The 23,226-nt window shown below is 41.9% G+C and overlaps 1 protein-coding gene and 1 long non-coding RNA gene across 2 annotated transcripts in view; one reads left to right on the top strand and one right to left on the bottom strand.

Moving 5' to 3' along the window:
• The window catches only part of ITPK1 (inositol-tetrakisphosphate 1-kinase), a 125,471-nt gene that overhangs the window by 97,355 nt on the left and 4,890 nt on the right, over positions 1 to 23,226 (bottom strand). The window lies entirely within an intron of this gene.
• On the top strand, positions 6,571 to 12,706 carry LOC307202943. Its single transcript, XR_013833056.1, has 3 exons — positions 6,571 to 8,300; positions 9,846 to 10,001; positions 12,315 to 12,706. It is a non-coding gene; the product is annotated as an uncharacterized lncRNA (long non-coding RNA).

Below are 23,226 nucleotides of genomic sequence, written 5' to 3'. Positions count from 1 at the left end.
TGAAAATTACAGGTGAACTACCTGTAGGGTCACTTAAACCTAAATTAAGCCACAGAGGGATTGCTATGTAGGTAAATGAAATTGTTGGATGCCTCAAATATTCCCTAAAATCTTCTTTACCCAAGGGCATCGTTTTAATTGATAGGTTTTAAGCATATTCATTGCATTCTGATCTTTATTTGTAGTTTATTGCTTTTTTATTTTATAGCCATTTTTGCCAAAAATGCTCAGCAGTACTGTATATTAATTTTCTAAATAAATAAATAAATGTGCATATGCTAATAGTAACTATTTTTTTTAAAGAAAAAGGGAAGGATAAGGACAGGAGAACCAGGGTATAAGTTGAAAACACTGCTTCAAACATTGCCTCTGTCAAGCACTTTGGGGGTGGGAGTTGCTTTTATAGGTTTTAACTTTTCATCCCATCAACGCAGCAGACTGCTTTTAAATCTAAACACAGGAAATGACTTCTAAGTGGCATCACAGCAGTCTACAAACATGCCCACTAACTGCTACGCACACAAGAGCGTGAGGAGAATAGTAGCAGATCAGACCAAAGGCCTATCTAAATCTAGCATTTTGTCCCCAAAATTGCCAGTCGGATGTCTATGGGACGGCTACATTAAACTAAGCTCATTTTAGCTACACAATGCAACTCGTCCAACAAAATTCTCTTTAGGTGGAGAGCAACAACAGGAAATATACTATTTGTTTCCAAATGGTTTAGTCAGTTCCTATACAGGGGTACCTCGTGTTACGTACTGTCCCCCTTACGAATGGTGCAGGTTACGTGCTCCACTAACCCAGAAGTAGATGCCCCTTGTTGCAAACTTTGCCCCGGGATGCGAGTGGAAGTTGCGCTCTGGCGGCGCGGCAGGCGCCATTAGAGGAAGCACGCCTCATGTTACGAGCGGTTTCCTGTTATGAACAGACCTCTGGAACGGATTAAGTACGTAACACGAGGTACCATTGTAGTAAGTTGCAGCCAAGACACAAAACATGTGACTTTCCAAAAGAAGATGTTGAAAAACAGAAAAGGGGAGACAGACTAGGGGTAGCAGGTTTATCCCGGTTCTACACTAGTTTTACGGCTTTTCTTCGAAGTCTTGGAAATTGTAGTTTGGCGCAGACTCTAAGATTTATGTTGTTGGCTTTCTCTATTCCCTCCATTCCAAACACACAGGAATGCAATTCCCCGGGGTTTCCTAGGGAGAACAAACAACTTTAAACAGAGTCTGTCTGGCTCACACACACACACAGAGAGAGAGAATTAAATTAAAACTAGGTCCCATGTTGCAGATTGCGGTCAAAAGGAAGATCCCGGGTCAGATTAGCGCCATGCAACTGAATGAATTTCCTTGGTGGGAAACTGAACGAGCTTCTTTATATACCCTTTGACACTTTCCGGAACTGCTGATGTGTGTCTGCCTGAGACTCAACCCAGACACACTTACCTTGCAAGAAGTCTTAACAAAATGAATTTGTCTGCAAGAAAGTTTCAAATAAGAATAGCAATTCCCCAAGCATCTATGTACTGCAAATCTTACTCAAACAATAAACAGTGTTAAGGGCTGGTTCTTGACATCCATGCAATGTTTTTTTACCTCCACCTAACCTGACCTTCCATCCCAGAGGACTGTAGGTACAACTGCCTGAAGTGAACCAAATATAGTAAACACAGTATGTCGAAAATCCTACTGTGCCTTAGGGCTTATCCATGTGTGTATTTTCTTAAAGGTCTGACCCTGTTCCTGTCCCCCCACCCACAAAATGTTCCGTCCAACAGCCTGTGATTATTTAGTGGAGTTTAGGTGCTTATATAAAAAAAGCAGATTGAAGGCTCCAAGTTGTGCCTCTTGCCATCTGCCAGCTTTGTTCTTCTTTTTCCTACTGCAGGAGGATCACTAGGCTACAGAGTCATAGGATTATAGAGTTGGAAGGGACCACAAGAGTCATCTAGTCCAAGCCCCTGCAATACAGAAATCTTTTGCCCAACGTGGGTCTCAAACTTGGACCCTCAGATCAAGAGTCTCATGTCAACAGAGCCATCCCAGGGTTGTTTTTGTAGGCATCACATGAGAGGGTTTAGGGAGGGCATTCCATATTTGGGGTGCCACTGCTGAGAAAGATCTCTCCCTTGTTACTGAGTAAAAGAGACAAACCCAAACTTCATCAATTTGGGCAGGACTAAGGAGCTAGTCTTGTGTGAGGAGCTACACAGTGGGTGCTGAGGAAGCTGAGCTCCTTTTGGAAGGGCATCAATTGAGGATTGCCCAAGCTACCAAAATGGATGTGGCCAAGGGGGTCTACACCTTCTCAATCCAGCACTGAGTCTTTTCCTTCATGTTTTGGCTTCATACTCAGAATGCGCAAATTTTAATTCACAAATCAACCCTGCTGATCCTGTGATATAGGATTAGCCTCCATAGGCTGAAGCAGCCAAACCACCTAAGGCAATTTCTTCATTCAGCTAAGATTCATCCCACAGTTAGGTGATTTGGCCGCAATTCGCACTTGTTTTATTATCCATTCCACAAATTATAGAATCATAGAATTGCAGAACTGGAAGGGACCATATAGTCCAGGCATAGGCAAACTCGGCCCTCCAGATGTTTTGGGACTACAACTCCAATCATCCCTAGCTAACAGGACCAGTGGTCAGGGATGATGGGAGTTGTAGTCCCAAAACATTTGGCGGGTCAAGTTTGCCTATGCCTGATATAGTCCAACCCTTTGCAATGCAGGAATCCAGCTAAAGCATCCATGACAGATGGCCATCCAACCTCTGCTTAAAAACCTCCGATGAAGAAGACACATCCCATTTTGATTTCATATTTTATTTTTGCATTTTATTTATTTATTTATTTATTTATTTATATTTTATTTTTGCATTTTTGCACTTTCCCTCCAAGAAGCTCAAGGTGGCATGCATAGTTCTGCTCCTCCCCACTTAATCCCCACAACAAGCCTTTGAGGTAAGTTAGGCTGAGAGTGAGTGACAGGTCCAAGGTCACTCAGTGAATTTCATGGCTGCATAGGGGTTTGAACCCTGGTCTCCCAGGTCTTAATCCAGCACACCAACGACTGTATCACATATCAGTATAATTAGCTGAATTTCCACGAAGTGTGCTACTATATAGTACACATATGTTTGAAAGGGGAAGACCAAAGAAATGCTGATCTGCCATTAGCACAGCAAAGTACGGGGTCCAGACCGTTTTAAGGAACATAATGAAAAATGACATGTTTGCAAACCACAGGCGCCTTTAGGACTCCTGAGCACTCACCTAAAACAAAAACGAAAGCGAATCGTGCTATCCTAAGCTAAAAGAAGTCAAAACACACCCTAAAGCTGGGTGAACCAAAATCTAATTCTGACAACAACATTACATGTTAAATTGAACAAGAACAAGCTATTAACTTGATCACGTTTGATTAAACAGAACTTTGATTCCAGTGGCTCTTAATCTCTGTCATTTGTCAGCACAAAAACTTGTGGGATTTCATAGAATTGTAGAGTTGGAAGTGATCCTGAAGGTCATCTAGCCCATTTGCATCAAGATAACCTCTGTTTCATATACAGTATATGAGGCTGAGGAGTGGAAGTATATGAGGCTGAAGGAGTGGAAGCCAGGGGTGGCTGGGTGGGTGTTTGTAATGCAAAACCAAGCATAAAGCAAAATCATCACAGAAAACAGGTATTAAACATTGAAGCAAAGATTAAAAGCCGGGAGGGCAGAGACATCAGTAATACATTCTAGACTAACCGTAATCCTAGGTATCTTTTTTTTAAAAAAAAAAAAAAAGTTATATACTGGTTCTCTAATCCAGTGTTTCCCAACCTTGTGCCTCCAGCTGTTTTTGGACTACAATTCCCATCATCCCTTGCCACTGGTCTTGCTAGTCAGGGATGATGGGAGTTGTAGTTCAAAAACAGCTGGAGGCACAAGGTTGGGAAACACTGCATCAGTCTGTGGCTAACTTTCCCATAGAGTCCCAAGGGAAAACAAAAAGGTGGATGATTCACTGTGTACTACAAACACCAAATGCTCAAGCTCCAACAGGTCAAACGACTCTCGTTCCAAGAGTTAGAACTGAAAGAGCTTGGAAGGGCCACCACGGACACAGCTGCAGTGAAGACAGAGTGTCCTCAGTTGAAATTTTCCATTATTACAAGGAGAGGCATTGGCAAACCAATTTAATATGAATCACGGTGCCCTATAAAGACAGCCAAAGAAGCGCAGATTGTCCAAAACAAGGGCCTTAAACTGCGTGCAGCATTCCACTGTACAAGTCATAAAACATCTTTGCTGCCCCCAAAAAAGTATCAGAAATGTGGATTCAGAACTTCCTGCAATCCAAACGTCATTTTGTTGAGCATTTGGTGCCAGCATACGTTGAGCTGCCAAATCAAAGCCAAAAAAATAAAAATATAAATTACAGAGCACTTAATGGTGCTTAGACCCTAGGACAGGGGTAAGCGATGTGGTGCTGTCCCAGAATACTTAGATACTTAGATACTTCCTTTCTTCAGAAAATAATTAACTGAGATACTTGTTGGAACAGTCCGACCCAGAGAGGTTTTGCTATATTAAATAATACTTTACCCGATGTTCAAGACAAAACAGAATGTGTTAAACATCCATTTGTTCTGGGATTTATTTATTTTTTTTTAAAAAGGGAACAGCAGATATTTCAAAAGAGGATTAAGGTTAGCATTACGATAACAAGCCTCTGACACGGCCACACGGAGTTTGGGAACCTTTGCTTTCATTTTAGGTCAGTCACAGCTTACTGTGTCTAAAGATATAAAAATTCCAGAAATTCTGAAGCTATGGGAAAAGATGAGGTTTTTCCCTTGAGAGGTTTTCTGGGGGGGACAGAAATTTGAGGGGAAATTGAAAAATGTGTCATACTTCAAAGAAAAAATAAAAATAAAAATCTCACCCTTTATGGATCGAGTCACTTCGTTATACACCATTAGGTGCCAGGCAAAAAGTTCCTCTTTAATCAGGCCTTTGGATGATTTGATTGACATCCTATGTGCTTTTAAAATGTGCTGGGGGGGGGGGTTATTGGGAGATTGTTGTTTTTATTTTGATTATGTACTTTGTGGTTTTATACTCTGATTTCGTCCTGCGAACTGCCCTGAGACCTGCAGGTGTAGGGCGGTGTATTCATCATCATCATCATCTTCATATATTTTTAATTTTGTTGTTACAAATAGAGATAAAAGCTAGTGAACACCAAGGGACCTGTAGCCTCTGGTTTTGCCAGTTCATAAGGATCAATTTAAAAAACCAGAAGAAGCCACTAACAGAGTAAAGAAAAATGTCATGTATTCTGAAAATTATTATGCCTTGTTTCCAGCGTAGCACTAAGCCACCATACCATCAGCACAAGGATGTCCACTTGTGTGACAGGACTTCTGCTCCCCCCCCAATAGCCCCCCCCCGGCCTTCCAATTCTAGCTGTGTCATCCAAACCCAAACAAAACAGGGTTAACCTTATGGTTTGTTGAAGCAAGTCAACTTCCAGTCAGTTTATGAAGCTGGGCTTAGCCAAATGGGCTTAGCCAAGGGAGGGCGGGGGGGCAGCTGTCCCCCCATTAAAATAAAAATAAATAGCAAATTGAGGTTCTGCCCCCCCCCCACAAAAGGCCTGCCCCCTCAACAAAAATCCTGGCTACACCCATGACTAACCATAGTTAAAATTAACTGGTAGCCATTTCCATTCTCCTCATAGCCATACATAGCACACAAGGCCAACACTCGTTCTCGTTATGTCGAAATGCAGCCTTTGGCTTATGGGAAAAGGATACACTTATAGCAAATTGTGGTCAAATTAGTCACAAGACCATAGTTGTGAGCTGGCCAGAAATGTGACATATGTCCGAAACTGATGTTCTGAGGGCTGAGGAACAGGGTGGGGGAGATTGTAGAAGGCCATATTTGAACATGTCTCAGTATCTTGATGGTTGTGAAGTTTCAACAAGCCAATTGCAAGCTGAAGAATCCCTCGATGGAATCTCCCACAGACTCTTAAGTAATTCTATGAATTTAACAGAATTACTCATCAGCTCACAGCTGTGAGCTGTCCAGTTCAAGGATAGCTTCTCTTTCCAAACTTGACAAAAGCACATGAGATGTGGCATGTATAAAAAGCTGGTGCAGGGTTGGGTTTTGGAAAGCCATATTTGAACATACCTTGATGGTTGCAAAGTTTCCATGCGTAAATTGCAAGTTACAGATCTTTCAATATTTTGGGAGGGGGGAAAAACTCCCAAAGAGTCTTATGTAATTCTATGAACTTCTTCCTGTTACTGAATTATTCAGAATAATCTTGTTTATGCTTCTGAAAGAGTGCCTTGCAGCAAATAATTCAGCACTGGGCCAGAACAGTTCTTGTGGAATTCTGTCGGGACCTGTTCCACGGTTGATCAAGAGATATCTCTGTGTGTAGACAAACTGTCCCTTTTGGCAGCAATGTTGTTTGAAACATAAACATTAATGAGAGTTAGTGACCCAGTTGAGGTTTCGAATACAGCAGATGTAGGACTAGAGGTCTCTAAAACAGATTATTTACCCAAGACCATTTTGTCCCTGGATTCCTTACTAGATCTGTAAACAACCCCAATCAAGTATTATAAATATCTTAAGTTTGAGAGGGTTAAGAATCTGATAGGGAATGAAGTACACTTTCACTTGGGCTATCTTTAAATCTCGACACAGCCACCTATCTTGAAACTCAACACTATTAAATGTATTTTCTTCCACTACCACACAGCAATTTCCGACTTTTGCATTTACAGCTAGCGAGATAAAGTCGGGGGGGGGGGGATTGCAGCTCCGTGCCACCAAAAAATGGCTTCAGGTCACTTTTATAAGCATTGAAGAAGCCAGAGAGAGTGAGAGAGAAATCAGTTTTTGCACCTATTCAATACAACACATAGCGAGGAGGCTCATTAATTTCCAGCTCTAGAACAAAACCTTCAATGCAGTTGCTTTGATCACCTCTTACTGACTTAACACACTTGGGGCCGGGATGGGGGGGCAGTGTCCCCCCCCCCCACTACCACCATCAATTTCTGAATTCCTGGCTCACCACAGTATCTGAAGAAACTGTTGTTACTACTCACATTTCTTTTGAGTAGCTGAAAGCCTCTTAGGCCCTCAGCTGTTAGTTAAGATGCAAAGTTCATTGTTGTTTTATGACCCCAGAAGGTCATTAACTTGTGGCGACTAAATCTTCAGCAAGAGTCTAACAGTCACGGTCAAAATCGACCTCACACACCATCTGGAGCATAAGATGTGTGCAAACGCAGACACGCTTAAGATCCACAAGGTGTCTGACCACCTTTAATTTCCCAGGGGTATCTGGTAACCCATTTATACCAAGGTGAATAGAAGGTAGCTCCCCCGTGCAAGAGCAAATGTGAATGAAATGAATGAATGAATGAATAAAGGTGCAGTTGGAGGCCTCAATAATCTAGCCTATTGGCACTGGGGCCCATGAAAACAGCAGATTCAAAAGCACCCGAAAGATAAAGTACTAGTGGTCAACAGTCCTAAACTCACTCCATCTGAAGAATCTTAGCTGGCACAAAACCATTGCGCCTTCCTAATAGCAGAACTGCTGGAAGTTATTGTAGCACAAACCCTTATCTTATCCATTTTCATTTCACCTGAATGTCAGAGAGGGATTGACTAAACTTCCTTTCATTTAAGACACCGTCATTCAAAAGTCTCATTCTTGAACCTTATCAGAACAATCAGCCAGAGACATTCCGGTATAGTGACGCTTTGCTTCTAGATAAAGGGAAGACTGGCGGCGATTTACAGTGCTGTGGCAACTATATGAAAAATTTATTGATGTGGCCAGTAAATGAGAAACTTAGTCATAGTTACTCTATGACTAACAGGAACCTCCTGGAAGATTGCAGTGAAAAAAAGAGCTCTGCCTCAGAAACACAAGTTTAGAAAAGTAGAATGTCAGCCTTGAATCATATGGTCCTTCCCCTCTCAAGTGTGAATTCACCCCAACAGCTTTTATAAACAGTTTTTTGCTTTTAACTAGGATTGAAGTCCTGCTTTCAAGTCTGGTGGAAATTAAGGTTAGGAGAGGAACACAAAACGATGAACCTAAGGACATCTACAGACCCTCCATGGATCAGACAAAGGACCCAACTCGTCCCGCATTTTATTCCCACAGTAAGTGCAGGAAGCTGAACCAGAGGGCCTTTGGGCCTGATCCAGCAGAGATCCTCTTAAGTGCACACAGTGGCCCACTAAATGAATATGGTAAGCCCACAAAGCAAGACAGTAGCCCTCTTCTATTCCTGTTACCTAGCAAATGGTAATCAGATATGTCATTCATTTTATTCATTCATTTTATTTTAAGCACTTATATACCACTAATCCATTTTTTAAAAATCAGTCGGGTTTACAAAATTAGTATATAAAAACAATACAGTCATACCTTGGAAGTCGAACGGAATCCGTTCCGGAAGACTGTTCAACTTCCAAAATGTTTGGAAACCAAGGCACGGCTTCCGATTGGCTGCAGGAAGCTCCTGCAGCCAATCGGAAGCCACATCAGACGTTTGGGTTCCAAAGAACGTTCACAAACCGGAACACTCACTTCCAGGTTTGTGGCATTTGGGAACCAAAATATTCGACTCGCAAGGCGTACGTGATCCAAGCTACGACTGTGCAATAAAAACTGGGGGGGGGGGTGTTAAAATCGGAAATCAGATAACTATCGTGGAAAGATGTATTCTTGCACAAATCTCTGTTGACGGAGTATTCCACAGGACTGGACTGATGACACTAAAGACTCAGTTTCTTGCTGTTGTCAAACGAGGAACATCAACTCAGGAAATTGCTGCAATGCTCCTGCAGATAATACAGTGGTACCTCGCAAGACGAATGCCTCGTAAGACGAAAAACTCGCAAAACGAAAGAGTTTTTCGTTTTTTGAGTTGCTTCGCAAGACGGATTACCCTATGGAAACGTCTTGCAAGTTTGTTTCCTTTGTCTTGCAAGTTTGTTTCCTTTTTCTTAAAACCGTGCATTCACTTCGAGGAGCAACTCATAGCACACGGTGTGGTAGCCTTTTTTGAGGTTTTTGAAGACTTTGGTGATTTTTGAAGCTTTTCCAAAGTCCATGTTTCGCAAGACGAAAAAATCGCAAAACGAAAAAACTTGCGGAACGAATTAATTTCGTCTTGCGAGGCACCACTGTATCAGTGATCGAGCTGGAACATAAGGCTTCAAGCAGTGACTTAGGCTTAAGGGATACATATCTAAGCCAGGAATTGTTGTTTGCATCCTCCATGTGCTGGTGGGAAGAAGTGAAACAGGCCAAAAGGACGTAATCACGGTATACCATTAACTATGGTTTACTGTCATGTGTGAATGAGGCCAATGTCCTCATTTTGGACTTGGATGCCCATAAGCCCTCATCAGCTGGGACGCAAACTGGGTGAAACTCACAGGGTTCTGGTGGGAATAAAATGCCGCTCTGAACTCGAAAGAGGGGAAGATGGCATGGAAAGGCTAGGGGTAGGGGGGGACTCTGTGCCCTAGTACTTAAGCCAAATGCCACCACTGCTTCCTCTACCTGCCGGTAAATGCACCATCAGCCTTGGCTCTGTTGTTCCATCTTCAGCACTAATGTGACTAACACACATCCAGTATGTATGGGCTACCAGATATTTTGCAGAGGGCTAGAATACATTTTATGATAGCTTCCTTAATCAAGATCTGTATTCTTTCTACCCGATCTAGTAACTTGAATAACTCCTATTATTATTATTATTATTATTATTATTATTATTAAAAAAGGTTTCCATCATGGGAAGAGTTACTTCAAACATCAATCACAATTCTCTGGGCGATGGGTCAGGAAGAAATCTTTTAGCTTCTCCAAGACACTGAACCTTTGTCTGCCAGGGAGATGGACAGGAGACAACACAGTAACAGCAGCAGTATAAAAAACAGGTTCAATTTTTGTGCATTTAAATTACTATCTCTTCTGTTCAAATGAAATGGGTGACACTCCCAAGTAATTTGCATTATTTAGGTCAGTTTGATCATCTATTTATAAATTCATCATAGGGCAAGCATATTTTTTTTAACTGCCTAGTGAGGAAAATGGGGGAACTTAAAATGAAACACCTAAACTGCAAATTTTTAAAATTTTCCAGATGCCTTTCTGGAACTTTTCAAACGTAGGTTAGCAGCAATAAATTTGATTTATTTTTTTAAAAAAGTTTATACCACAGTTACCAGATTTAATCAACTGAACTCAATAAGTTTGCTCAGTTCAAAGGGTGGGAGGGGAGCAATGGGAAAGATGCAGCTCGGGCTAACCCAAGAGCACCATCATCCCTGTTGCATCATAAATACTCAAATAATTATCTCCTGCAGGATACTGCTGTCACCCTGACTCTAGAGACACCCCCACACAGACATTGCTTCAGATTCTTCAGGAATGAATAACATGCAGTTAGCTGAAAATATCTCCCAGTGCAACGCATTAATACCATTCTTTGGTTTCGTTGGGAGGGGGACGGGGGGGACACAAAGCATCCCTCCACCCATGACTGCAATTTAATTCTTCTTATGGGTTCTATAAACGCACTAGTTGCATTCTTAGGAACAGATTAGGGGCCTCTAAACTGAAAGCGAGTGTTTGCATTAAATCACAGAATGCAGTGAGTGCAAAAGCTGTTTGTTTGTTTTTGCAAATCAAACATTTGAAGTGCTTTTACCCAATATTCAATGCACCAAACAAAAACTAGAATGCAACTTCGATTAACTAAAGAGAACCTCCATAAATACATTCTCCAACATATGCTTTATTTAACGTACTTTTCATTTACCGGTAATTGCAACAGGCAGGGAGTGAGTATGGAGGAGAGAAAAAAGAAAAGAGAGTTTTAAGCATTTTGTTTTAAAGATTTATATACTTATGGAGGAAACTGTCTATTGGCTCTGGGAAGAAAACCAGGCTTCGGTTTTGATCAAAAGTTAGAAGGGAAGATCAGACAAATATCTGGATAGCTCCCAACAGGTCTCTGCTTGCATGGCTGCAGCAAACTGACCTTTGACTATTTGCTGTTGGGCTATTACTGTCAGAAAGTTCTTCCTGATGTTTAGTCGAAATCTCCTTTCTTGTAACTTGAAGCCACTGGTTCGAGTCCTAGCCTCCAGAGCAGGAGAAAACAAGCTTGCTCCATCTCCCATGTGACAGCCCTTCAGATATTTGAAGATGGCTATCATCTCTCCTCTCAGTCTCCTCTTTTCCAGGCTGAACATACCCAGCTCCTTCAAGTGCTCCTCATAAGGCTTGGTTTCCAGACCCTTGATCATCTTGGTTGCCCTCCTCTGCACATGTTCCAGCTTGTCAATATCCTTCTTAAACTGCGGTGCTCAGAACTGGACACAGTATTTCAGTATTCTAACAGCCTTACTATGATGTAGTGTGTGGTGTCTGCCTCAAACGGCATAGTCTGCCCGTTGCCTCTTAAGCTAGCTTAGTGTAGTGGACAAGTTGTGGTGTCACCAGCATTGAAACCAGCTCCTCATAAGGCTTGGTTTCCAGACCCTTGATCATCTTGGTCGCCCTCCTCTGCACACGTTCCAGTTTGTCAATATCCTTCTTAAATTGTGGTACCCAGAATTGGACATAGTATTCCAGGTGTTGGTGCTGGAGGAGACTCTTGAGAGTCCCATGGACTGCAAGAAGATCAAACCTCTCCATTCTTAAGGAAATCAGCCCTGAGTGCTCACTGGAAGGACAGATTGTGAAGCTGAGGCTCCAATACTTTGGCCACCTCATGAGAAGAGAAAACTCCCTGGAAAAGACCCTGATGTTGGGAAAGATTGAGGGCACAAGGAGAAGGGGACGACAGAGGAAGAGATGGTTGGATAGTGTTCGCGAAGCTACCAGCATGAGTTTGACCAAACTGCGGGAGGCAGCGGAAGACAGAAGTGCCTGGGGTGCTCTGGTCCATGGGGTCACGAAGAGTCGGGCAATTCCAGGTATGGTCTGACCAAGGCAGAATAGAGTAGTATGATTACCCCCCTTGACCTGGACACTATACTTCCATTGATGCAGCCTAAAATAGCAGTAGTTCTTGTTGCTGCTGCATCACCTATTTCACATTTGAGACGGCGGACATGAAAGTTAAGGAGCATCCTTGGAAAAGAGATGTAAATAAACCAACAGCCTAGATCTGAACTTTACATTCCTGCCTCCTTGCCCTGCACATTTTCCTGTTTAAATGTTACTTTACCACTTTCCTGTAGATGCCAGAGGTGCACACAGAAAGGATTTCAACTTGGAACCAAGTGAAACAGAATCCTGCCAAATATACCAACCAGGGGTGATGAAAATGAAGAATATATTTAATTATCATGTCAGCAACAGACATCATGGTGGAAGTTGGCCAAGCAAATGTGGAGTTATGTTGGCTGTTACTTTTCAACTTCAAGGCAGAAAAGAAAAATATATTACAGGAAAAGGTTCCTGTGCCAACTTTCTCCCATTAAACAATGTCCATTGTGCAAATGTGTACATACAAGGGGACAGGCTAATAAGGAAACAAGCGCTTCAGAGTAAGTAAAAAAGCAATGAAAATAATTGGTGCAATTCCACTAGAGCCTTCTATCCCACAACTCCTTGTTGTGTTAATGCTCAAAAGATTGTGTTAATGCTCAAAAGAGCAGATGTTGCCAATGTTGTACCCTCTAGATAGTGCTGGGCGACAATAATAATAATAATAATAAATTTTATTTATATCCCGCCCTCCCCAGCCGAAGCCGGGCTCAGGGCGGCTAACAACAATAAAACAGTACAACAGTACAACACAACACAACACTCTAAAATCATTCATTATAAAATAAATTCAAATCAAACCAATGGCAACCATTGGGCCAGAGCTCCACGAAGATTGCCGAAGGAGGGAGTCAGGCTGTGCCCTGGCCAAAGGCCTGGTGGAACAGCTCTGTCTTGCAGGCCCTGCGGAAAGATGTCAAGTCCCGCAGGGCCCTAGTCTCTTGTGACAGAGTGTTCCACCAGATCGGAGCCAAAGCCGAAAAAGCCCTGGCTCTAGTTGAGGCCTGCCTAACCTCTCTGTATAAGGCCTGGGACCTTCAAGATGTTTTTATTTGAAGACCGTAAGTTTCTCTGTGGGACATACAACTCTCATCACACTTGACCTTAGGCCTTGCTGGCTGGGGCTGATGGGATTTGGAGTCCAACAACTTCTGGGGGGGTCCCACGTTGACCACTCCTGGTACAGAGAAATTAAAACTGCACCTGTTTCCCTAATAGCAAAAGTATTACTTAACACCGATTTATTAAATGCATACAACTATATTGTTTATTATTTATTTAATATAATTAAATACATACATACATACATACATACATACATACAACTATCGATTTGGGTTTTGATACAAGTTTGCTCCATTTATTAAGAGCCACAACTATCCCCATTTGAAGACAGGGCAGAGTGTTTGTACAGAGATTTGAAATTTATATGTTCCAACATTTTTTATTAAATTAAGATTCTAGCTTAACGACTCAATGAAGTGACCCTCAGGGTGGCAAAAAACCAGTGTTAAAAACTCAGGTATATAATCTACTTGCCAAATGGCACCTTAAACCTAGGATACGGTTTCCACAGTGGAATGTCTAGGGACTGTTTCTTTCCCCAGTGGAATTTATTTTTCACTATTATTATTATTATTATTATTATTATTTACATTATTGTTATTTCATTTCTATACTACTTTGTATTTTAAAGAACAAATCTCAGTTTACAACACTGTGGGAAGTGTGCCTGGCTAATTTCTAAAACTGCAGAAAAAAGTGTTAAGTATCTACAGTTTATAAAGCAACAACAAACCATGACTTACAGCGTTGTTTGTTCACGGTTAATAAACCACAGTTATTCCACTGGGCCAGATTCAGATGATTAATCAGTAAACCATAATTATGAACCATGGGTTAGTGTTACATGCAAACCAGGCCTATGCATAAAGCCAACCCAATAAACTGTAACAAAGACATATATATATATATATATATATATATATATATATATATATATATATATATATATATAATATTTAATATATATATATATTAAAATTACAGCAGGTTGATAGACATATATGGTTTGAGAAAGAATCACTCACTCAACAAAAGCTTTTCTAAAACACAATTCTTGCCAATGGAACTTGTTTGATAAGCTTCAACATGTTTAAAGTCTGATCCTAAGCAATATTAGGCACACTCAACCCCTTTGAAATCCACAGGTGGAAGATGCAAGCCCTTTTAGGAGAACAATAAACCAAAAGCAGAGGGGGGAGATGCAGCTGCAATGGCTGCTACTATTCCTCCTCACCACTAGGGGCAGAAGTGGCTAATGGATTGGCAGTGGGGGGGAAATGAGTAACTTGTACAGCAGCCAGTGTGCTCCCTCCCTTCATTTTCACCAAAAGGTTCAGAGCTCTCACCTGACCAGGGGAGCCATGAGCCTTTGACTGAAAACAAAAACCCAACAGGAACTTCCAGAGTTGCTCCTTCTCTTTACTACCATGGCAATTTTGGAGTTTCTAGGCAGTCAGAATTAGCTTGTGGTACACAAGGCAGTTCCTGTCCACTCCAAACCCACCCTTACATTGCCTACATTAAGAAAAAGTCCAGAAAACTAAATGCCAACTAAGTTATACTCAAAGTAGACCCACTGAAATTGAACGGCCTAAACCAGTCATGTCTTTTCATTTCAGGTGATCCACTAGATACAGCCCCATGTGACTGATTTACTCAGGTCCTGGTTGTAGGCTTCCTAGAGACATCTGGTTGCCCAATGAAAATACCAGGATACTGGACAAGATCCAACAGAGCTCTTCCTATGTTCCTAGTCTGGAGGGTTCCTTTTTCACTGACGGAATCACCACCAAATCTGAATTGTTCCATCTTGCTTGCAAGCTTCCCATAGCTTCCCCTGGTTGGCCACTGTGAGAAGAGACTGCTGGCCTCCAGTCTGGTTCATCAGGGCTCTTATCATGTCCTTAATTCCCAGCATGGTGATAATGTCAAGATTAGATAAAATATAGTCCTATATTACATGCTATTCAAGTACAAGAACTTCATTAACCCTGATGAACTATACTGAACTCTAAGGAAACCAAAGTTGCACTGCCTTATCCGGTTGTGCAATGAAATTTTTTTACCCACATACATGGAAAAGATTAGCATCTTTAAACTAGTAAGTAGCAGCTACTCAGATATTTTAAGAGGATTCCTGCAGTTACTTTATCCTAATACGGAAGGACCAGTTGCCATTTATTATTTTTTGCACACTATATGAATGAAGTACAAAACACTGCATTTCAAACCTTAAGTGTTCAGGTACTGCAAACCTTCAGTTTGAGTAATGATCTAAATGTCTGTGTTACGGCTGCAGGAACAGCTAAATGATTGCAGTATCACTCAGGTGATTTTGCTCATTCTTAACGGACAGGTCCCAGAGGGTGGTTGCTTCTGATCTCCATGGGACTTTTTCTACAATGCCAGATTCCAAAGAAACAAAAGCCTCATGGAGACTTACTATATTGCATGCAATCCCTTAACCATGCATTAGAGATAGGATCTGCAAAAATAAAATAAAACCACCCTTCCTATTTCTTATAGACATCTGCTAACCATGGTGTAGCATGGCATTCATGCCAAGTAAAACCTAACAACTGTTACCTAAAGAAGAAGAAAACCCGATCTGCAAGCCAGATTCACCCCAGGATTTCAAACTCTGGTTAAAGCTAACCATGGTTGACATTAACTTTGATGCAGGGGCAATACTGATGTAACAGTGGTGAGGAATTGAGGAATCCATGCAGGAAACAGAAGGAGGGAACTTACAAACACATAAACATTGTCCTGGCTTGCACATACCACTACGTCAAACTGCGGCTTAGTGTGAATGAGTAAACCAGTGGGTACACAGAACAAAAATCACAGCTGCTATACTCCTCCCCCAGTCCTGCTATAGCACAGTAAGCCATGGTTTGGCTTACCATTATCTGCAAACCAAGACTCATGATACGCCTTGCTCCAAACTTGCCATGAGTATAGCCAAGGTTTGTTCTTGACTTATTGTTAATGGTTTGTTTCAAGTGAAACAAACTATAAGTCCAGGCTCACATGCAACACTTAGCTCCAAGGAGAATGGAAACAGCAGGACCAAGAGGAGAATGAAACAGCTGCAATTTTCGCTTTGTATACACCAACACTTATTCACTTGGGCCAAGCCATAGTCTGAGGTAACGCTACATGCAAAATGCACCATGTACAGAATGTGTACAGAATGCTATACTTCTCTTACCTTTTCCCCAAAGCTATGGAACCACTTTCCCCTACATACTAGACAAACCTGAATTTTAGGAGGAATGTGAGTCATTTCCTGCAGATGAGGCTAAACTGGCAGACGGCCTGGATTTCAACAACAAACACGCCAACCTTACACCAACCACATGGGTGTTAAGATTTGGATTTCAGTGAGGTGGGACAACAGGTCAAAAGTAGATGAAGATGGGATAGCTTTTGTAGATTCCTGTATCAGACAAGAACCCAAGACACCAGGATTCAAATCCCCACTTAGACATGATGCTCAGTGGGTGACCTTAAGCCAGTCACTGCCTCTCATCCTAACCTACCTCAAAGGGTTGTTGTGGGAATTAAAAAAGGAGGAGAACCACATACTTCCCCTGGGGCTCCTTGAAGAAAAGGTGGGGTAAAAATGCAATAAGTAAATATGTAAATGGGCAGCTCCATAGGGTAACTGGGATTCTCCACAAAGGCACAGGCCATGACACACTACGAGAAAGCAATTAAATTCAGCATTTGGAAAAAATACTCTGCAATGCAAGTTTACTAGCCATGGTGTATATTCCCACTGGATGCAAGAAGCCAGCATAAAGCAGAGACTGTTAGCTCTCTCACCTATCCTTTGTCACAGAATTTTTAGAATTTCATATTCAACAGCACACACTTAGTTCTTGGCATTGCATAACGCCAACAGCTCACTGCCTGGTTGTTGCAGGGTGTAACGCAATATGCTCCTTCCTCCAAAAGAGAAACAAAAGGGCTGAGGAACATTATATACTCATGGCATATAAAAGCTATTTGCGGACTTTTATGGGGAGAAAAGGGCAAATCTAAAATATTCCAACCTATTTCTTTGACTTTATGGACAAACCTGTTATGTGGCCAAGTTAAGCCAGTTCATTTATACAATGTGGTCTTATATGAAGCAACAACAATATTTAACAATATAGAAAGGAACCTTGGAAGCTTACTTTTTCAGGCTCAGACCACTGGTCCACCTAGCTTAGCACAGTTTCCTTAGTACAGCATCAAGATGTCAGAGGAGGGGGGTCTGTCTCAGTCCTATTTGAGACGCCAGGGAACTGAACCTAGAATCTTCCACTTGAAGAAAACGGCTGCATATACAGTGGTACCTCTGGTTACGTACTTAATTCGTTCCGGAGGTCCGTTCTTAACCTGAATAACCACTTTAGCTAATGGGGCCTTCCCTCCCACTGCTGCCACGCCGCCGCTGCACGATTTCTGTTCTCATCCTGAAGCAAAGTTCTTAACCCGAGGTACTATTTCTGGGTAACCTGAAGTGTATGTAACCTGAGGTACCACTGTACTTATCGCTCAGCAGCAGAGTGTATAGCTTTGCATGCAAATGGATCTGGGTTCAATCCCTGATATCTTCAGGCAGAACTAGGGAAGACCTTGAAGAAATTGTGCACGTTGGTGTTGACAATACCGAGTTAGAGGGATCAATGGTCTGATTTGGTATAAGACCGGTTCCTAGGTTTCATGTGCAAAGCATGTGCCCTATCACCAAGCTATGGCAGATGTTTATGCTAATGGAGCCGTCAGCAACTGAGGGCCTGTGTCTCAAATCCGGCCAGCTGACCCTATGCTCTCCTAATGACTACAGAGAAAACGTTCCGTTCCGACTAAGCACACAATGGCTGGTTTCAAGAGGAAGGAGGAACAGAGACTCAAGGTTTTTTTCCCTTGCACTCTCGGCACAAGCATGACATCAGTCTGTAACTTTCACCCACATCCACCTGCAGTTATCTGGCTAACCTAGGCAAGAGAGCAGGGGAAGAAGAGAAATGGTCTGTGCCCTGCAGTGGACTGGCTTCACATTCAGTTCAGATACCAGCCATGGGAAGCTGGCTTATACCAGTATTGTCTATTCTACACTGACTGGCAACGGCCCTCCAGGATTTCACAAAGGGGCCTCTCTCAACCCTACTTGGGGGCTGAACCTAGGACCTTCTACTTACAAAGCAGATACTCTACCGCTGAGCTGTGGCCCACCCTCCTCATTCAACCACATCACAACTGTAGATCGTTTTTCCGCCTGGAATTCAAACACCCTTATAGCACTTGATGAGAAAGCGCATGCTCCACTTATTCCCGCGGCAGTGGCAATTCCAGCCATTTTACTGGTAGGGCTGGGCAATATATCAATATACTATCCAAAACCTGTTTGAAATCCTTATTGTGATATCGTTTTCATAATTTTTGTCCTGGCAATATATCAGATGTCAAGGAAATAAACAATTATCTGACTTTTAGAAGACATCTGAAGGCGGCCCTGTTTAGGGAAGTTTTTTATGTCTGGTGTTTTATCACATTTTTAATATTCTGTTGGGAGCTGCCCAGAGTAGCTGGGGAAACCCAGCCAGATAGGCGGGGTATAGATAAAGTATTATTATTATTATTATCATCACCATCATCATCATCACGAGTCATAGTGTGCGTTAAGGCAGGGTGATATGTCGTCTAAAGTGGGTTTGAAGTCCATATTATGGTATTGGTTTCATAATTTTTGATCTGGCAATATATCGTGAATTATTGGGGGGGGGGGGGTGCTATGCAAAAATCACAATGCTGGAAAAACCGTGAAGCCAGTCAATGCCTCTACAGTACAGTGGTACCTCGGGTTAAGTACTTAATTTGTTCCGGAGGTCCATTCTTAACCTGAAACTGTTCTTAACCTGAAGCACCACTTTAGCTAATGGGGGCCTCCTGCTGCTGCCGCACCGCCAGAGCCCAATTTCTGTTCTTATCCTGAAACAAAGTTCTTAACCTGAAGCACTATTTCTGGCTTAGTGGAGTGTGTAACCTGAAGCGTATGTAACCTGAAGTGTATGTAACCTGAAGCGTACCCGAGGTACTACTGTAGTTCCATCCTTATTTCAGACATCGTGATGTATCAGTATATCATGATGTTTAGCTGGTGATATATCACCATGTTCAAAACTTGATACCACCCAGCCCTAACTGCTGGTGTTCCGCCCTCCCTCCCATCAACATGCTGCTAAACCGTGATGGCAATGCACTGCCTCATAGCTGTTGGAAACTGCAGGAGGGGCGTGAAGCAAATGTTGAAAGGCTTCGGCCTGCCCATTTGAAAGCTTTCCTTAGAGAGGTGAGGAAAGAGCCGTCCCCGTGTTAAACCTATTGTACCTCAGCTCCCAAATTAGACTGTAACGTAATAGGTTTCAAAGAGTCATCATCTCTGCTGCAGAGATCTTGCTTTGTCACAATTCAAAAGAACTCCATTCAGAGGGAAATTAATCCATGCCGAGTATAGTATATTGCAGCGCTCTTCCTTACCCCCTCTTTTTTAAAAAATAAATAAATCAAAAGTTACGTCTTTGAAATGTTTGGGACAGAGTATTGCTTCCACAGGTATTCTGGGGTCCCCCCCTTAGACTCAGCCTAACTAATCCCTAACTAACCACATGGTAACAATACACACCCAACATTAATTCCCTAGCAGACAATACAGAAGTCCCAACCATTTTGGGGAGGCGAGGGTGTTAAGAACAGCCACCACAGTGCCTTAAAAAAAAAAAATTAAAAAATTATACACAAGGAACTAAAGGTGGCACGATACTTTATCCACACAGCCCTGTGTAGTAGATTAGGCTAAGGCAGCATTCTTCAACCTTGGGTCTCCAGACGTTTTGTTGGACTACAACTCCCATCATCCCTGGCCACTGGCCAAGCTGTCAAGGAATGATGGGAGTTGTAGTCCAAAAACATCTGTGCACCCAGAGTTGAAGATCACTGGGCTAGGAGATAGAAACTGATTTCAGCATAGCTCACATCTGAAGTCACACCGGTAAGGCTGAGGTGAAAAGCTAAAAAGCTAACGATTTCAAAATTGTATACAATCGACAGATTAAAGGTAAAGGTAAAGGGACCCCTGACCATTAGGTCCAGTTGTGGCCGACTCTGGGGTTGCAGCGCACATCTCACTTTATTGGCCGAGGGAGCCGGCATACAGCTTCCGGGTCATGTGGCCAGCATGACTAAGCCACTTCTGGCGAACCAGAGCAGCGCACCGAAACGCCATTTACCTTCCCGCCAGAGCAGTACCTATTTATCTACTTGCACTTTGACGTGCTTTCGAACTGCTAGGTTGGCAGGAGCAGGGACTGAATCAACAGATTACATGAAGCCAATAAAGGACGGTTTTCACTGATCTCTTAAAGCAAACTTAGGGGCAGGCTGCACTAAACTCAAAAAATGAAGTTTCAGAGAGATTTGCATATTTAAGTTTCTGTTATTTATATTCTCCTTGTTTGCTTCTGGAAACACTGATATAACACTAGCATACCAGTCGCGAATGTAATTGTTGCATAAGTATAGAGCTGTTCTGTATACAGTAGATAAAAGATTTCAGTAATATGTTTAAGGGCTGGCGATTAGAAAGGATATTATTTTTTTAAAAATAACATTATTTTGAAAAGGGCAGTGTTTAACAAAGTGCTTCTGCTAGCGCAGGAGTTTCTGCTTGCATAACAGAACTTATTCTCCCTCCCCTCAGGCCCTCCCTAAATCTGTTACCAAGAGTTTGGGGGGAGGACCTAGGATAGATGGGGGCTGCGGGGAGAAGAGAGGAAGGGAAAGTTTCGCTCGCACAGCCAAAAGGCGTTGCAATAGCGGAACCACTTCATTGGATACCACCCCCCCCAAAAAAAAAATATTTATAGGCTGCAGAGCCCTCACATGGCGGGCGGTGTATGATAAAATGAGATACATTTGTAATGCTCTTCCATTCTTCTGAAAAAAAGTCATAACTTTCTGCAGATGAGATGAGAATAATGACAGGGTGATGGTGTTGTCACATGGTTGCCCTGTAAAACGTGAGCAGAGCATGACAATTCCATGTTAACCACTCGTCCTGGAACCCAACTCTCCAAAATCCATTTCCAATTCTCTAACTACTGGCTCTCCCTTCTGGATAACTTGAGCTCAGGAGGCACTAACACCAAGCATTAAACTCTTAGTATTATGATGCCGGCATTATCAACAAATCTTAGCGCATTAGCATACCAAAACATTTAGTAGCACCATTTCATCCCTACCTTTTAATATAAAACTTGCAAAAATCAAATTAACAGCTAGCACAAGAAACCTCACAGTTCTTAAAACCTGGTTAAGGCAAATACATTAATCCAATCTACAGCTCATACTCGAGTATTAAAAAGCATCCTAGGGAACAAGAGCCGCTATTCTTAAACTGTTCTTAAATGGGCTTAATTTTTACTTTGGAATCAAAAATAAACTCTTAACTGGCACGTGGCAAGCACCTGACAGAGGAAAAAACCCCAACTATCTAGTCTCTGCAAGTTCAGGATAGAAAAGGAAAGTTAATGAGAATTCCTGGGAGGATATGCAATATACTTCATAGCTATAAAAACGCTGATTAATGCTGGAGATTGTAATTAGTCTAATTTCTAATGCTTGGCATCGTGTCCCTAGTGTTCGGCACACAATGTGCAATAATTTCTAATCCAGTTTATATCATATACAAGATTCCAACCAATGTTTAATTACTAATTATTTTTATTTATTTATAAGATTATATATAAAATGCAACGTCAAGGTGGTATGTAGTGAAATCATAGAACTTTAAAATCTTAAACTTATAATGTTTATTTATAAAGAAGACTTGTATACCGAAACATCATTTTTTAAAAAAAAATCCAACATGTTTATAGCCATGCAAACATACAATAAAAGCCACATACAAAATATCAAAAAATCATCAGCCAATTTTTTTTTTTACAGAAGATGCTCTCTTAATTGTCTGCATAAACCTGGCAGCATAGAAAGGTTTTTAGCAAAGGTTTAAAAGTTAAAACAAATGGTACCCGGTGAATCCCTATTGGGTAATCAATAATATGCAGAACAAATGACCAACACTGAATCAGATCAATTCTCTAAAAACACTTGGCAGATAAATAAATAAAAATAGAGGGTAACCTATGAAAAAGCCATGGTGGGAACTTTTCCAGCTGAAGAGCGGGATATAGATGCTGGGGGGACGGGGGGACAGACAGAAGTCCAATTTTGGTTCCTTATGCACAATTGACAAAAGAAAACTGAATCTCTCTATAAAACAAAACATAACAACACTCCAAAAGTACAGCCATCATCCTCATGGAGCAATCAGTCAGTGCATCTGGCTGTTTACCAGAAGACTGCTGGTTCAAGCCCAACCAGAAACAGCTGTGGGCAGGATTCCTGCATTGCAAGGAGGTTGGGCTAGATGACCCCCAGGATCCCTTCCAACTCTACGATTCTATCAAATCAGAACCGGAAGCTGCAATCGACAGGCTGCAAAAAATATTCCTACTGTTTGTTCCCCCTTTTCTGCGAGAAGAGGGCCAAAACACATGATCATCCTCCATATGGTTGGCTGCTCCCCCAATCCCCTCGATTTCTCCTCTCATCCAGTTCATCCAGATTGATCGCCATGACGACAAGTCATGATTTGTGCATGTCAAAGACACTGCGAGCTTGCACTTGGGAATGCAACAGTTGGCTATGCTGCAGTTTTGCAGAGATTGTCTACCAACACATTTGTAATAAATAAAAAATCAGTGTAGACATGTGCATGTTATACTTCTGCAAAGATTTGCAAAGAGTACAGTCTTAATCAAAGAGGTTCATACGACCTCGTTGAAAAGTTTCCCCAACTGTGTATCAAAATTACCTCCATTATTATTTTTTAAAGAGTCTTCTCGGGTAACTTTTCCACAGTATGCTTAAGCTAGTGAGGCTACTATCGTATTTCCATGTCGAGCTTTCTCTCTGTCCCTA

Source organism: Podarcis cretensis, assembly GCF_951804945.1.
Source record: "Podarcis cretensis genome assembly, chromosome: 1".
Taxonomy (NCBI): Eukaryota; Metazoa; Chordata; class Lepidosauria; order Squamata; family Lacertidae; genus Podarcis; species Podarcis cretensis.
This window is presented reverse-complemented; position numbering and strand designations above follow the sequence as displayed.